At 39.8% G+C, this 17,727-nt stretch overlaps 1 long non-coding RNA gene across 3 annotated transcripts in view; it reads right to left on the minus strand.

The window, feature by feature from the left end:
* LOC106506547 overlaps positions 1 to 17,727 on the minus strand; it is a 443,286-nt gene that overhangs the window by 375,386 nt on the left and 50,173 nt on the right. Inside the window, exons 3-4 of one of the 3 annotated variants that reach the window (XR_002339520.1) lie at positions 9,216 to 9,306; positions 7,476 to 7,589 (exon numbers count right to left, since the gene is read on the minus strand). The exons of the other annotated variants lie outside the window; for them this stretch is intronic. This is a non-coding gene — a long non-coding RNA (uncharacterized LOC106506547). The remainder of the gene's footprint in view (positions 1 to 7,475; positions 7,590 to 9,215; positions 9,307 to 17,727) is intronic. 3 annotated transcript variants of the gene reach the window in all.

Genomic DNA, 17,727 nt, shown 5'->3' on the forward strand with positions numbered 1-17,727 from the left:
CTGGATTGGTGGTGCAAGAGAGATTTCTGGTCCTCCTTCTTCTGTGCTTTGCATGTGTACCCGCACATTCTCTTTCTCTATTTTTTTCTCTCTCTCTTTCTCTCTATGTATCTCTCTCTCTCCCCTCCTTGTTGAAAACAGCCTTCTGGCTTGGATCTGGGCTCCCTGGGCCTCTCCTCTTCAGCACTGTATATTAATTCCTCTATTCTGGCATTTTCGGAAACTGCCTTTGCCAGAGCTGTAGGGGGTGGCTGCTAAACTCTGCGACTCTAAGGAAGAGACTGTCACAAAATTGCTAGGTATCATTCAGACATTGAAGGGCACAATGCTTCGACCATTTGGATGTGGTTTCAGAGGAATTTAGGGTGTATTTGTCCCATTTCACCCAGGAAAGACTCTTTATTTTCAAAGCAAAACTTTCTGTCTGTCTGGAATTGACACATAAAAATGCACCCCAGCTCCTTTTGCACAGCAGGCACCAGTGTGATCAGCAGGCCATGTGCGTGCCCCTGAATTTGCAATCGGGCCATCCTCCAGGATCCTATACTGGAGCAGTAACAGCAACAGACAAAGTGCAGGATTGATGGGCAGGAGCCTGCTCTATCATTCAACTTGCATCACCTCCTGCCTAAACAGCACATTCATCTTTGCAGGGTGCTTTCCCATGCCCAAGCTGCTTCTAATCGGACTCCGTATTAACCCTGGGAAACACACAGGGGTGGGTCTTATCACTCCTATTCTCATTCAGTTGATGGGATTCTAGGACGACACGTGATTTGCCCAAGGTCACACATTATTTGTTTTGGGGATTGTTATTTTTTTTCTTTCCTTTTTTTTTTTTTTTTTTTTTGGTCTTTTGTCTTTTTAGGGCCACACCCGTGGCACATGGAGGTTCAAATCAGAGGTATAGCTGCCAGATCCGAGCAGTGTCTGTGACATACACCACAGCTCAGGGCAATGCCAGATCCTTAACCACTGAGGGGGGGGCCAGGGATTGAACTTGTGTCCTCATAGATACTAGTCAGATTCGTTTCCGCTGAGCCACGATGGGGACTCCTTTTATTTATCTTTTTTTTTTCCCGTGGCACATTTTCCAACTCACAGTCCAGTGTTCTTCCCTTGCTATCAGATTTTTACTCCACATTTCCATTTTTCTTACCCATAAAATAATCATGCTTACACAAGTACTACCCCATACATAACCAAACACTTTTTGGGGTTGCCTTTGGAGGCCTCAGGGCCTCTTGGTTCATTTTTGCACTTTCAACAACTCACATACAGCCCAGTTAGAGTCATGTTGAGTATAGGCCAGCCCAGTTTGCCTTCAACTGTCCATACAGAAGGTGTGTGCTCAACAGCAGTAATGATAATATCAGCCACCACTAAGAATAACAACAAGAGGAGCAGAAGCTAAGGTTTATTAACCCTGTGCAGAGACTCTTCTGCTTTTCATGCACATGAAACACACAGTGACTCTACATGGTGGTAATACCATCTTCTCCATTTTACAGAGAAGAAAACGGAGGCAAGGAGAGGGCAGGAAGCTTGCCCAAGATCATCATTAGTCTGTAGCTTCGTCAGAATCTGAACTCTGACTGCAGAGATCATGCTCCTAGTCCCCTTCACTACCAATTAAGTAAGATTCTCATTCGGACAGAGCCAAGTGGAGGAACCAAGTACTCACTCAACAAAGGAAAGATGTCAAGCACTCTTCCATCATGGTGCTCTGTCCATGCGCGAAATACAAAGAATTTCCCTACTCGAAAACAGGCCCTAAATAATTTTATCTATTATCACTTAAATCAGATAATTTATTCATTATTATTTATTAAAGAAATCCCATGCCTGTAAGTTTTTATGTTTTTTATTTTGGGGTCTTTGGTTGGGTTTTTGTTTTTTTGTTGTTGTTGGGGGGATGTTTTTGCCTATGCAGACCAGTGTTTCTGAATTGCTGTCTTACTCTCTACTTAGACTCCTACCATACGGTCACCTTGCCTGTCGCCCACTGTCATACAATGTATAGCAGCCATGTAGTAACAGACAGACCTCATCAGACAGCCTGTTTACAGGGTTATCTAGGCCCTCAATTTGCATATTCAAGATTACAGCTTTGTTCATCAGCACAAACACCCAACATCACGTGCTTAAAAAGCCATGAGATGTGATCAAAAGTCAATGGACCAGAAAAAGCAAATATGGCAATACATGTTGCTCATTCTATGAAAAAAAGATTTTTAGATGTAACAATCACCAATTTATTTCAGTGGCAGCAGAGATTCACCCTTCTCTTTCTTGGCTTAACAGAGCCCACTACATGAACGCCCAGCTCAGACATATGTGGCTATGTGTGAGAACACCAAGCCACGGTGTAACAAAGAGATTAAGAGGGCACCCAAACTTGGCTCAACAGAAAACCATTCAAAATTCCTAAAGAGTCACTGAAAAATGCAAATAAACTAATCATTAGCCTAATCCTAAATTTAATAGGTTTTCTCCAACTATATACTTTATACATTTTTGCTAAGTGGTGAATTTATACCATTTTTTGTTCTTTATTGAGTAATGAAGATATAATTCAAGCCAACTGCTATGAGAATATTGGGGGAAAGCATTGAAAAAAAATGTGAAGTATCATGTTCAGATCTTTGCAAAATCTCAATTTTTCAATTTGTTTCTTCTTAATGTGAAAAAGCTAAGGCATAAAAAGGTAAATAGAGCTTATGTTATTTTTTTTACCTTATTCAACTTGATATACTAAATCTCGTTGAGGAAAAAAACAATAATTCTAAGGATAGATCTTCCAGAGAAGTATTTACAGTGATTCTAAGATAAGGAAGATAAAGTATCCTTCTAAAATGAGTAAAGAAAGAAATCAGTGCCAACCAACTCCTAGGAGACTGAATTCCAAACACAATATAGATTTGTGATCCCACACATCAGGCTCAACTTGCCAATTATCAAGAAAAGGGGGATTGGAAAGATTTATCATTAAGCAAGGTGGCTCAAAATCTAATTTTGATTACTTGTACATAAATGCATTGGCAAGCTGTGGATTAAATTTCCTTTAACATACAACCTAGGTTAAGAAAAACTACATAAAGGAGATTAGAAGGGAAAATGTGTCTTAATAAATGTTCGAGTCAAAAGTGTCTTGGATATTTAAAAACTGAAAACATTGCCAAAAATTTACCAACCCCAAACAGATTCTGTTCCTCCAAATACCTGAAAGGAAAGAAGAGAAGAAAAAGAAAGAGAAAGAGAGGAGCAAAGAGAGAAGAAGAGAGAGGGGGAGAGAGGGAAGGCAGGGAGGAAGGAAGGAAGGAACAGAGAAGGAAAGAAACTTAGAGCTCCACTAAAATCCTACCTTGGATTATGAGAGCAAAGGAATCTTGACACAGTGTATTGTTTTTCTCTGTCATCACGCAGATCTGTATTTCAAGCTAGGATCCAGCATATTGTTTCCATTGAGTGGGATTAGTGAAATTTGTTTCCAGGAAAACTTTAAAACTAGTCCCAAGTTTAAGTCTCCATTGGTTAGGTCATAAAGAACAACAATCAATTCCAAAGTCTGATGGCTGTTCATGGTGTCATTTGCTGCTTCACATCTGTTTAACTCGGAAGTGACATTCCCAATTGAGTGTGTTTTCGGCAAGTTCCCCATGAAATTACTTCAGTTTTATGTTAGCGATCATGGTGTTACATTTCATATAGAGCTAAAACAAATACTTTCAAGTAGTTTCCATTCTGATATTTTCACAAATACGGAAGAAAAAGAAATTGGAGCAGTGAGGGGGGAGCGTAGGAAGAGAGATGAGTGAGTACACATCCTATCTTTGAAGGAAATACAGCCAAAAGTAGCAAGAATTATTTTGAAGCTGTAAAAGTTCTGGACAGATTCTCTTTACAGATTATTATAGCATAAAGTGTTATTATTCTTTTACAGGGACTGGCTCATTATACCCTCTCCTATACATGGTCTGGCTGTTATGTTCCAGAAGTCCTCAGTTCCACAGCTTCCCTGACCAATCAGGGCAGATGCTGTAATTCTTTGCTGCTTTCCTATAGACAAAGGTAGGACTCTCAGCCTTTCACCAACAGATGGGAGGCTTGTATTCACTTATAGGTATTATCATTCTGCTCAACAGTGAATTGATTCTTACCCCACTCCTGGGATGGTGGACATTCTGGGTCAGAGGTAAAAGCAAGTGTTTCTAGAGACACAAGAGAAGGGCGGGGGAGTTTAATCTCAGTCCTTCTGATTTAGAGTCCTGGGGTAAATGCTGCTGTAACAAGGCTCCATACCAACAACAGGATGACATAAGCTCTTCCATTTCTAACCCAGTTACCCACCAGAACCCAAAGCATCCTGAAGCTCATGATGTATAAATTTAATTTCTCTTTTATGGCCAGAGCAGTATTTTCCATGATTTATAAATCATTTGGTCGGTGATTTCTTTGAAATCTTTGCCTCATTTATGCTCTTGACCTCTTGACCTCCTGATACATTTATTTATGCCAGAGATCTCCCTGCAATGGTGCACTTTAATGTCATTTGCTTGAGACTGGGTGGCTGAGAGGCAAAGAAACAAAGACAAACGTTCAGGAGGTTTGTGACGCAAAAATGTGTGTTTAAAAAGAAGGATAAACAAGGGAAAATGTGAACCCTTAAAATATATTATTCCTGCAATATTGATTTAATGCAGGAACCCTCTATTTATTGAATACTTTATGGGTATCTGATTATATGGCAGTTGATGGGGCAATGAGAGAATACTGATCCTCACAGCAAAAATATTTGCTGTAAATGTCATGACATGCCTTGTCTATAATATGATTCTTTCCAGATGGTTATTTTTCAAGTTTCAGAAACAGAAAAATATGCCTTAAGACAAGTATACATGAAAATGATGTCTTTCTCCTTTGTCTCTTTTTGATTTTCATTTATTAATACTCTGCCATTTACCATGAAGCAATGTGCTAAAGAAATCTGGTCAGAATGACATCTGATTAATTGGGCAGGGCACTTCCTACATAGCTCTTTGCTGATAACCCAGCTGTCCAAGAACCATTTCATTATAAGAGATGCAGAGGCAGGCGACAGTCACAAAACCACTGGGAAGCTGGGTCTGTTCTAACAGATTGGCACAATTTTTATCACTGATGCTCAGAACCTACAGGGCTTGCATAGCCCAAAGCCAAGGACAGGCTCTGCCTCTTGGGACAGCCTGTATTCCTCTATGCCACTTACTCATTATTGAAACATCATGAAAAAAAATGGCTTCTCTTCAACACCCCCAATCATTTACCTGATGCAAAAGTTATTCTGGTTTTATACCTAGTGAGACTCACATGTAAGCACACACAAATACATAAATATAGTCCAACAGACATAGTCTAGAGGTAAAATATAAGATTCTATTAGCCATTACAGCTCATTTTAACAATGCACTAATATTAAACAACCAATGTTCTATGTTTTAGAAGGCTAAGTGTTTTATTTATCTCCTAAGGCTGCTCTGTTTTACCAAGAGGTATGTCATTTGCACATTAAAATAACATAAATTCAACTACTGCGTATGAGCTTGGAAAAAAAAAATGAGAGGGAGAGAAATAACAATGTAAACTGTGTGATTTTTGTCCTCATTCCACTTAAAAGACACACATATCACAGTGACTGTGAATTAGGCAACCTGAATTAGTGGTTTCCTCCCCTGGCTTTGTTTTCCTCCTGTCTCTCACTTCATGAGCCAGATTCAAGGATAAAGCTGACTATCATTTTTTCTCACCATATATGCTGATGCTACACATGAATGCTTTAATAAGGTTTATTGCAGCCCATGAGACAACTAGGAATCCTATGTGAACAGGCAGAATGAAAAACACTAAGAAAAATCAAGTAACACATCAGAGAGGAAAACATCCAAAGGCAAAACGGAGGTACCAAATAGCAATCCAGTTTGAGCGATCAGAAATACCAAGGTCAAAGTTGGTGGAAGGTGATAAAATGTTAGCACCAGTTTATTTCAGTGGTGGCTATTTACCTCTTCATATTACAACTTGTCTGCAATAATCATGAGTTAGTTTCATCATGAGAAGGAAACAAACTATTAAGTCACTACCGTGAAAATGAAAGAGCTTAAAAAAAGGGTAGAGGTTAACATAATGAAGCCTGGATCTGCAGAGTCCAAGAGCTGGGACGTCACCAGAACAGGTACTGGGAAGCTCAAGTTCATTTTCCTCTAACTTCTCTGGGCGATCCTGGCTTAGAACAGAGGGTCTGGAGTCAGAGAGCCTGAAGGTCAAATTCTGACTCAACCACCTTTAGCTTGTGGACCTCTCTGAGAAATGGTGTGTTGGTTAACACTGAACAACCAGCTCTAGTTAGAGATGATGTACTTTGTACCATTTGCCAATTTCCACAAATACAAATATTCCCAGTGTCGTCAAGTTCAAGCTCCAATCTGGGGTCACCTGGATCACAAAATTCCCAAAAATTTAACAAAGGACTTCCCCAGGCTAGTGTAAGACAGCCCTGCATACCACTATCTCTGAGCTTCTGAGCTTCAGATTTCTCCTCTACAAGATGAGAATGTTCATGATACCTAAGACCCTATTCATAGGTATATTGTCACAGTTGAAGGATCAGACGCACGGAGAATGCTCAGCAGATGGTCAGGCTCAAGAGAAGTATTTAAATGTGCAGAAGATCAGAAATGAAGGCATTTGCTCCTATGTGTCTAAATTACCTCTGCAAAAACATACATAAGAAACTGGTAAATAATCATTGCCAAAGAGGCAAGGAGCAATAAGGAGGAGAGTTCTCAATGTTTACCTTTGGTAGTTTCAAATTTAGAACCATGAACATGTGTTCCATATACTAAAAATAAGACTAAAATCCTTTTACAAGAGTAGGAATTAGGTAAATTTTAGCTCTTAAGCCTGGCTGCTTTCACCAACCAATACACTCCCCTGCTGAGACTGGCAAAACTGTACAAATGGACTCAGTAAAAATTAAAATACAAGAAACTCCCACCTGGGACATGAAAAAATTCAATTAGTAGGTTTATGTGAAAGAGATCATGGCCAATGACACACCTCCAGTTTTCACATCAGACATTAGTTGACCCAGTTGATGTCAGGTTTTAACCCGTTGTTGTACAGAGACTGTTTATAGATGGCAGAGTCACAATAATCAATAATCACATGACGATGCCACCTTAATTTATTGGAAAAACAATACTCTAACTATAGAAAGTAAATAATGGAAATAATTATCTAGAAGTCCCTCATTCTTTTTCTTTTTTTCCCTATTTCCCATCCCTTTCTTTCTTCATGTTTACAAACGTGTTTGCCTGTTGCTTGCCTGCCAGGTCTTAGGGGTCTCCCTTTCGAAGTGCCCTCCCCTTCTGCATCTGGGAGAAGAGGGGAGAGGCAAGGGTTGGAAAGGGAAGGCAGCAGTTACATCACTACATTACCTTGACTTTCATAGCAGCCTGCTTCTGCCGCAGTTCCAGGGTCCTGGGTCTGGGCTTCAACACCCTAGCCTCAAAGGGAGAGCAGATGTGAGCCTCTTGTCTTATCTGAAGCCCCTGAAGTGAAAGAAGCCTTTCTCTTGATTCTCCATGGCAGTACTGCAACTAGGCTCCAGCTTTAATAAAACTTTATGTATAATTCAAGAATAGAAGGAAACTACAACCCAGAAAAACTTACCTTTAGATCTAGCATGACGCCCACATGCTTCCTCTAGGGGCCCCTTATATAATGACCACCAGCCCTGCCTGAACTAGCCAAACCTATCCCCTCTTGCTTACACTCCAGGTCTCATGGCCTTGCCTCCCAAGGAGAAGAGAAGTGAATCCTCATCCCAGGTCATCATCTCTATTCCCAATGGAGTGACTCTTTCGCCAAGATGATCAACAGTGGTAACCCATTCCTTTTACAGGGCAGACCCCACCCTCATTTACATGGGGCCCCATGCTTTGGTCCCAGCACGAAGTCAATAGAAGAAAACAATAACCCAGAAATAGAGCACTTCTCAAAGTCTGCATGACCAGATCTCATGGATCACTCAGTCTTGCCCCCACCCTCAGCCCAGGATGATACTTCCCCCACATGAAATAAAGACCCTGTCTGCTTATCCTTCTGGAAATCACTTCCCTAGGAGATAGTAGCTCAAATAATCATCTGCAGGCCACCCCAGATACTGGGGACCACAGTTAGGACACAGTGAGCCCTCAGCCCGTGCAAATAAAATATGGGATGCTCTGCTCATACATAGGCAACCAAAGTCCATGACAAGAGCATGTGGTTTCTCCATCCAAGGTGTCTCTATGGTTTCACAAGTCTCCCAGGTAACAGTTGGAATCTGGCTTTACATTTCAGTACCATAAAGACAATTCACTGAATTTCCTAGAACATAGAACTAGTCTGACTCAGAAGTTCAGAAAGCTGACTTTCTTATGAGACAGAAAATCTTTGCTGCTCTTAAATGACAGGATTTTTTTTTTTCAGCTTCTCCTTGTAAATGTTTCAAAATCTTCAGACACATTTTCAGTTAGGTGAAACTGTTACATTCACATAATTTTGACATAGATATGAACATACTGCAGATAAAATATTGTATTTAACCTTTCTTTACTTGATATAATGCATATGAATTTTTATGTCTCATCTGTGTTGTTTAGAATTAGAATGATGTGAGTGTTGTAATATTAGTTATATAAAACTAGAAGAAAGCAGACTCTCCAAGTGGAAAGGGTGGAAGCCAGTATGATCCTAGGCTAACTGTTAAGTGTAGAAGTTATTATTAGATCTTGTCTCCTCCCTTCTGAAACTCCATGTGAAAAGGATCCTGTCCCTAGCATTTGGCATAATGCCTAGAATAAAGCAAGTACTCAGTAAGTCTTTATTAGATAAATGAGTAATTGAATAGATAAGTGAATGAATACTCTTCCCCTCTACAAGGACCACTCTGACTTGTCTTCATGGCAGCATCTCCTACCCTGGACCCATCTAAGCAATCCTTTTCATCAATACAGCCCCTTTCTTTGTCCCATGTAACTTGAAGCTATTGCCTAATCAAAGAAAAACTTACAACTCCTCATCTTAGAAAATACAGTGGATCCCAAAGTAGGTCTTTCATTAAATAGGTCAATGCCTTTTAAATAATCAGTGGCTTCCTTGACCTGGGAAATCAGGACTAGCAGCATACTTACAGTCAAAGTTGCTCCAGGTCTGTGTTTTGCATTTTCTATTCTCTATGCTCTTGTTCTATGGTCCCCTGGTTTCTCAGGAGAGACGTTTTGCCTAAATAATAAAGAGGGGCATTAAAGCCTCACCAAAAGCCCCAAAAGAATGTGCCTTAAAAATGTGGTATTCAAAATAGTCAGGACAGGGAAACAGCTTAAATGTCCATTGACAGATTGAATGGATTTAGAAGACATGGTATATATGTGTGTATATACACACACATACACTACATCACACATACACAGACACACAGTGGAATACTCCTCAGCCATAAAAAAAGGACAAAACAATGCCATTTGCAGCAACACAGATGCAACTCGAGATTCTCATACTAAATAAAGTCAGAAAAAGAAGGACAAATACCCTATGTATCACTTTTATGTGGAATCTAAAATATGGCAAAAATGATCCCAACTACACAACAGAAAGAGACTCACCGACAAGGAGAACAGACTGTGGCTGACAAGGGGAAGAGGGAAGAAGTGGGATGAATGGGGAGTTTGGGGTTGGTAGATGTAAACGACTGCATTTAGAACGGAAAAGCAATGAGGTCCCATTGTACAGCTCAGGGAAATATATCTCATCTCTTGGGGTAGAAAATGAGGGAAGATAGTATGAAAAAAAGAATGTATATATGTATGACTGGGTCACTATACTGTGCAGCAGAAATCAACACTACAAATCAATTATGCTCTAAAAAAAAAAACAAAAAACAGATAATATTGCAAAAAAAAAAAATGCAGTAGTTTGAAGCATAAACTTTGGAGTCCAAAGGAGCTTGGATCAATTATCTAGAGAGCAAGTCCCATGGTTCTCAAATAAATAGAAATAAACAATATAATATGTGCAAAGTACAAGTACTGCCTGGCATACACTAAGAACCCAATACATGTTAGCTTTTTTAAAAATATAATAATGTAGGCCAAGCAGTAAATTAGAGGCAATGATTTCAGGCATTAAAGTAAAATGCCAAAGAAGCTTTTTAGGGGACAGACACAGGTTTTGCCACAGTTCAAACCATGTAATTTACATCAGGGTTGTCCAAGATTCTACGTCCTAACACCATTCTCCCCTCCCATGCCTATGATAGACATCACTAATCTAACTGAGATTTGGCCTCAGTCATCTTCTCAAAGCTGAATCTACCAATCAGCATTATCACAGGAAAGAAAATCGATTTGCTATTCCCTATTTAGTTGGTTCCCTCCTTCACCTATGCTAACATAAGCCCAAGAAAGAACATTATTTAATCAGACAGTTTGTAATTTTTTTTCAAGTAAGGCATTAGGCCCAACTATTAAGTTGTAAGCCTCCACTCACCTTAGGGCATAAAATCACTGAGAGCTAACAAACTCATGTTTTTATCACCAACGGAGAACTTTAATCCTTTATACTGAAGACAGTCCTCAATGAATAACTGTTGGATTTCATGCTGTTTCAAACCCTGTAACTGGCATTTACAAATTCACCCGTGTTCAAACTTAGCTCTCTCTGTTTGTCTTTCTCTTCACTACTTCTCTAGATGATCTCTTTGATTGCCATTAGCTAACTTCCCAAATGAAGACTAAGTTTCAGGAACTGCCTATATTTTCAGTATTGGATCCTTTTAAGAACAGCCTGACATTTTATTAGACTATTCACTCTCCCACTATGGGGAACAACTGAAATAATATGCCAATCGTTCTTGAACAATAATAACAGCAAATTAGCTCGAATTACAGAACAATAAGTGTTTTAAAGGACTCTTTTTTATTGATTTAACTCTTTTGAGGTCACAACTCAAGGTCTTTTCTCCAGCTTATAAAGGAACCATTTAGCTGAGCTTGTGTTTTCTTTTTCAACTTTATGCCAAACAAATACCTGGTCCTAAGGCAAGATAGCAAGGGACAAGATGATAAACATAGTTTCCCAAATTCTCTCTCAGAACTTCCATCCTACCTCTGGATCCTGGCATGCCAAGGCATGTGTTGGTACATCACAGCTGTGTTTATACAAGCCAAGTGAACTGGGAAGCTACACATCAGCCAGTGAAACTGATCCAGTCTGGCTAATTGGGGCCCCTAACTTATCTTTCCTCACTAATGTTTATCTTGGGGGAAGTCTGAACACTCCTGAAAACTGCTGTAATTATATTATCCCTATAAACATAGCCTAGGCGACCTGTTTCAAACATAGTTTAAGACTAATCAGTTTATTTCATACCAGCAGCAGGGATTATGAGAGAATCCTGATTAATCAAATCTGGAATGGGAGTTCCTCATTTCACTTGAACAACTAAATCAAATGCAAACCAATGGTTCACACAAGGGGCAGCAGAGTGAGACCAGGGTTCAAATCCCATGAGATTGTGAACAATTTACTCTGCCACTTTAACCCCCACTTTCTCATATGTATAAAATGGTATTATAGCTCTATCTTGTAGGCTGGCTGTGAAAATTAAATGAGATAATGCATTAATCATTTAGTGTCTGATATGATAATAAATAATGGCAAGAACTGTTGATTTTGTTACTGTTATTTTCTTTCTTCTCACCTCAGTTTCTTTAATTGGGTGAGAAGATAACACATGTCAAGTTCAAACTAGTTGTAATGGACAACTGGGCAGAGTTCAACTCTTGGGACAGTATGGTTTCTTACTTGGGGCTTTATGAGTATTCTCTTCTCAAAACACAAGAAAAAAAATTAAAATGCTTAAATATTTCCAGGCAATGCTTCAGTGTATCTGCTGCATCCTGCCATCGCTGGTAAGTGAACCATGCAACACGCATTCCGAATAAAACTGGGGGAACTGTGCTGGCTTTGATGAATGCAATCCTGTGCTTTAGCAACCCCATGTAACAGGCCAACAAATTATGCTCCCTCTTCCCCTCTGTGCCTTGCACAGCCCCAGGAGGATTGCACTGTCGCCAGCTGAAAATCCCCAGAGTGGCTGGCTGGGAAGCAAGGAAAATGGCATAGCAAGGGACAGCAAAAATATTGATTGGAGGGCCACCTCTCTAATTAAGGAAACACTAGGTTTGTGATTCTGAGGGGCTTACAGCACCAATTTCTCAAATCAACCTGATGTGCTCGCTTTTCTGTATGATGTCCCCTGAGGTCCTACCAAAGGCTTTGTAGTCAGTGTAAGAGAAACAAGCCCTGCAACTGCACCAGGGAAGCTTTCCGTTTTAACTTCTGAGGATGGATGATATACTGAGACTCAGTGCTTCAAACTGCTGTTCCCAAGGCCCAGGCAGCACAAGCTTGAATGAAAGGGCAGCACCAAGGTCTACCTAGGATGGGCCTCTACTTTGCCTGCTGTCCCACTAGAGGAAGACCATCAACTTCCGAACTGAAAGAAAAATGGGGTGATTACAGCCTAGGACTTAAGAGCAGAAAGATAGAGCTTAACAGCATAGTCTCTGAAGTCCAAGGGTAACTAGTTACAGTGCCAGCTGTTCTACTTGCTAGCAAGTTTCTTTCTTTTTCTTTCTTTTTTTTTTTTTTAATGCAACTGCATCATATGGAAGTTCTCAGACTAAGGGTCAAATCAGAACTGCAGCTGCAGGCCTAGGCCATAGCCAAGGCACTGGATCCAAGATGCATCTGTGACCTATGCCACAGCTTGCAGCAACTCTAGATCCTCAACCCACTGAGGCCAAGGATCAAACCCACATCCTCAAGGACAATATGCTGGGTTCTTAACTCGCTGAAACACAATGGAAACTCCAACTAGCCAGTTTCTTAAAACACTCTGCTCTCCACTGTCCTCATATACTAAGATACAATAATAGTATCTGCTTAAAATTGGGCTCTTGAGAATTTAATGATCTAATTCACTAAAATGCTTATACAATTGTCTAGCAAATACTGACTGCTTTAATATGTTAGCTGATAACTCATGATTCAGCAAGAGTATAAAAGTTCTCTAATGAGATAAATCATGAGCTTAGTCTAGCTAAAATAGAGAATTAAATTGCTAAAGAATTAGAAATGAAGTTTATCTGCCTTACAATTATATAATATCATGGCCAAGAAGTCTGAAAATACCCTAAACCTATTCCAAACTACAAGCATTCTCCCAAATGAGAGCTCAGAGGTTATATATGAGCAAGGAATAACGGCAGATGGAAGCCAAAGTAACACTATTAGCAGAGGCATTGGACTGGACCATGTGGAACACTGTTTTTGCCTAGTTAGACAATTAATCGATCACACCTGCCAGTTCCAAAAGGAATAAACCCAGACATCCACAGATTACAAAAGCGCATGTTTGCTTGCATTGCTCAGCATCAAACTGGCCTGGGCTGTGGTCTGTGCAATAGCCACTGGTATAACTGCCGCGTGGTAGAAGAAAGAGCAAGGAGGTAAATCAGATTGCTCTTGAGGCAAAGATACTAGCCACGCCACTATTTTGGCTACATGGAATGAAAAAGCAGAAAAAAGGCAAGAGAGAGAGACAAAGAGACAGAGAGGGAGGCAAATACAGACGGATCATTTGACAGAAGACTTACAATCCCAGGGAGAGAATTACCTGGAAATTGAGAGAGAGGATTCTCCACTGGAATGTGATCTTTGCCTACATCACTAAGTACATAGTGACTCAACCCTACATTAATGCTCTCGGTCCAATCATTGTGCTTGATCTTCACCAAGCCTAACTGGAGGGAACATAAAAAAATAAAAAAGGCCTATAAGGAATGACTGGCCAACGGGGACCTGCTATATAGCACAGGGTTCTCTCCTCAATATTATGTAATAATTTATATGGGAAAAGAACCTGTAAAAGAATGGATGTATTTGTATAACAATCACTTTGCTGTACAGCAAAAATTATCATGACATTGTAAACCAATTATACTTCAATAAAACTTTAAAAAATCAAAAAAAATAGGTAAAAGGAGTTCCCACGGTGGTGCAGCAGAAACGAATCCAACTAGGAACCATTAGGTTGCAGGTTTGATCCTTGGCCTCACTCAGTGGGTTAAGGATCCAGCGTTGCTGTGAGCTGTAGTGTAGGATGCAGGCATAGCTCAGATCTGGTGTTGCTGTGGCTGTGGTGTAAGCCGGCAGCTGTAGTTCCAGTTGGACCCCTAGCCTGGGAACCTCCATATGCCACAGATGTGGCCCAAAAAGCAAAAAATAAAAAATGAAAAATGAAAAAAAATAGGCCTGAGCATACTCAACAGAGTCAGGGAGCTCTAGTAAAGAGTTCACTGGAGGAGTTCCCGTCGTGGCGCAGTGGTTAACGAATCCGACTAGGAACCGTGAGGTTGCGGGTTCGGTCCCTGCCCTTGCTCAGTGGGTTAAGGATCCGGCGTTGCCGTGAGCTGTGGTGTAGGTTGCAGACGCGGCTCGGATCCTGCGTTGCTGTGGCTCTGGCGTAGGCCCGTGGCTACAGCTCCGATTGGACCCCTAGCCTAGGAACCTCCATATGCCGCAGGAGCAGCCCAAGAAAGAGCAAAAAGACAAAAAAAAAAAAAAAAAAAGAGTTCACTGGAATAGAAGCCAAAAAAAAAAAAAAAATCAGTATGATTTCACTTTATTTGGAAGCATTTGGTTATTACTATATCAAGCCACACACACTCAATCAGGGTTTCTCAGTGTTGACACTATTGATATTTTCTGCTAGATTCTTTATGGTGTGGGGCTGTTCTGTCCACTGGAGGATGTTTAGCAACATCCCTGACTTATATTCAACACATGTCAGTGGTAGCCGTCACCCTCCACCCCGGTTGTGACAACCAAGACATCTCCAAACATTGTCAAATGTTTCCTGGGGGAAAAACTGCCTCCTAGTTGAGAACCACTCCATCAAGATTATGCTGTTATTATGCTGTTATGACAATCGCCAAATCACAACCAATGACCTTTACTTCTTGCTCATGTCACAAGTCCATCAGACATACACTGAAGGTTCTGCTCTAGGATCAGCTAGCTGAGGAGCCACTGTCTGGAGCACTGCTCTTCAGCATGGCAGAGGAAAACAAAAAGTTTTGTAAATCATGTACTAACAACCGTGGCTTCCACCTAAAACTGACTCATAATCCTTCCACTCACATTTCATCAGCCAAAGCAGATCACATGACTACACATAGCTTCAAGGGCTAGAGAAATGCCATCCCATTTTGCCTAGAAGCAGAAATACTTGGTGAACACCACTAAAGACAACTACAGCTAGCATTTGAAAAAGTTCAAAGCTTCCTCCTACATTAATTTATCTTCACTAGTCTCCTCTATTTTATTTTTATTGTTATTGTTTTTCTACCTTGAGATGTTTGCTTACTAATTTTTAGCCTTTCTTCTTTCCTATTATAAGCAAATAAAGCTTTGAATTTGCCTCTACATTCCCAGACTAGGGGTCCAGTTGGAGCCATAGGCACCAGCCACAGCCACAGCCACGTTCGATTTGAGCCATGTCTGAGATATACACCACAGCTCATGGCAATGTGAGATACTTAACCCAATGAGTGAGGCCAGGGATTGAACCCATGTCCTCATGGTTACTAGTCGGGTTCATTACCACTGAGCCATAATAGGAAATCCTAGCACCTCCATTCTTATATTCCACAAATTTTAATGTCATGTTTTGTTATTGTTGAGATTCAAGAATTTTCTTGGGGTTAATAGGTATAAACTATTGCCTTTGGAATGGATTAGCAATGAGATCCTGCTGTGTAGCACTGGGAACTATGTCTAGTCACTTATGACGGAGCATAACAATGTGAGAAAAACAGAATGTGTACATGTATGTGTAACTGGGTCACCATGCTGTACAGTAGAAAAAAAATAATGTATTGGGGAAATAAAAAAAAAGAATTTTCTAATTTCCACTAAAATTTATCTTTGACACATGAGTCAAAGGCTCTCTATTTAAAGTACTTTGGTGGGGGGGAATTCATTTTATCTCTTAGTATGGAAAGAGAATAGTCTGTATGAATCAGAATTCATATGACACTGATTATTTTTTTGATGCTCACTTTTTCTAGGTTTGTTGAGGCTTGCTTTATGGCGTAAGAATCAATTTTCCTAATTCTTATACATATCCTGTTCATTGTTAGTTGATAGTACCATATGTGATACTTAGATCAATGCTATTAATTGTATTATTCAAGTATTTCTTCTTATTGATATTTTGTCTGTTTAATTTGTCAATTTTTGAGAAAGAGACGTTCATATTAAAAGTTCATTCTATGATGTTTATTTGTCAGCTTCTCTTTGCAGTTCTTTCGGTTTTTACTTATATATAATTTGAAGGTACACACAAATTTAAGAGTATTATCTGTCTCTGATGAGTTGAAACATTTTCATCTAAATGCGAACCCTCTTTAGCTTCAATAATGCTCTTTCCTTAAAACTTACTCTGTCAAATATTACTTAATATAACTATACAATCTTTATTTTGGTCGCCTGGCACATTTTCTCTCTCTCTCTCTCTTTTTTTTTTTTTTTTTTTTTTTTTTTTTTGTCTTTTTGCCTTTTCTAGGGCCGCTCCTGCAGCATATGTAAGTTCCCAGGCTAGGGGTCCAATCGGAGCTGTAGCCACGGGCCTATACCACAGCCACAGCAACACAGGATCCAAGCCACATCTGCAACCTACACCACAGCTCATGGCAACACTGGATCCTTAACCCACAGAGAAAGGCCAGGGATCGAACCCACAACCTCATGGTTCCTAGTCGGATTCGTTAACCACTGTGCCACGACAGGAACTCCCTATCCTTTTATCTTTAAACCTTTCTCTGTCCTTGTAATTTTAGATCAATCTCTTAATCACCACGGAGCTGGGTTTTGCTTCGTATTTAGTCATGTTTCTCCTTCATCAAGCCCTAAAACATCTCTCCTTTAAACAGACCATTTTCCCCATTTATAAACTATTACAATTACATTTGGATTTATCTCTGCTATCTTAGTTTGTGTTTTCTATTTGTCCTATTTGCATATGTATGGGTTTCCTTTTTCCTCCTTTCTTGCCTGTTTATCTCACTCTATTTTTTGTTTCTGAGATTATTTTCCTCCCTTCTCAAGTCTACCCTTTAGAAGTGATTTTGTCAGGAATTGTTCGAGCTTATGAACCTCAGCTTTGTTTGTCTGCAAGTTTCTTTTTTCAACTATTCTTGAATGATAGTTTTATTGGATATATAACTCTAGGTTGACAGATTTCTCCTATTAATTTTTGAAGTATCATTTTGTATTCCACTGCTACTATTGAAATTTAGTCCTCATTGTTTATCTTTCACTTCTAACTAAATATATAGGTAATCTGGGGATAGGGTTTTTTCTTTCTATTTGCTTTTAAAATTTCTTTGTTTGCAGCATTTCATGGTAGCTCAGTGGGTTAAGGATCCAGCATTATCATTGCTATGGCTTGGGTCACTGCCATGGCACACGTTTGATCCCTGATGACTGAACTTTCACATGCCATGGGTGTGGCCAAAAAAAAATATTTCTTTGTTTTGCTCTTGTGAATTTTTGGTAGTATGTGTTTAGCTACACATT

This window comes from Sus scrofa, chromosome 16 (assembly GCF_000003025.6).
Source record: "Sus scrofa isolate TJ Tabasco breed Duroc chromosome 16, Sscrofa11.1, whole genome shotgun sequence".
NCBI classification, from domain to species: Eukaryota; Metazoa; Chordata; class Mammalia; order Artiodactyla; family Suidae; genus Sus; species Sus scrofa.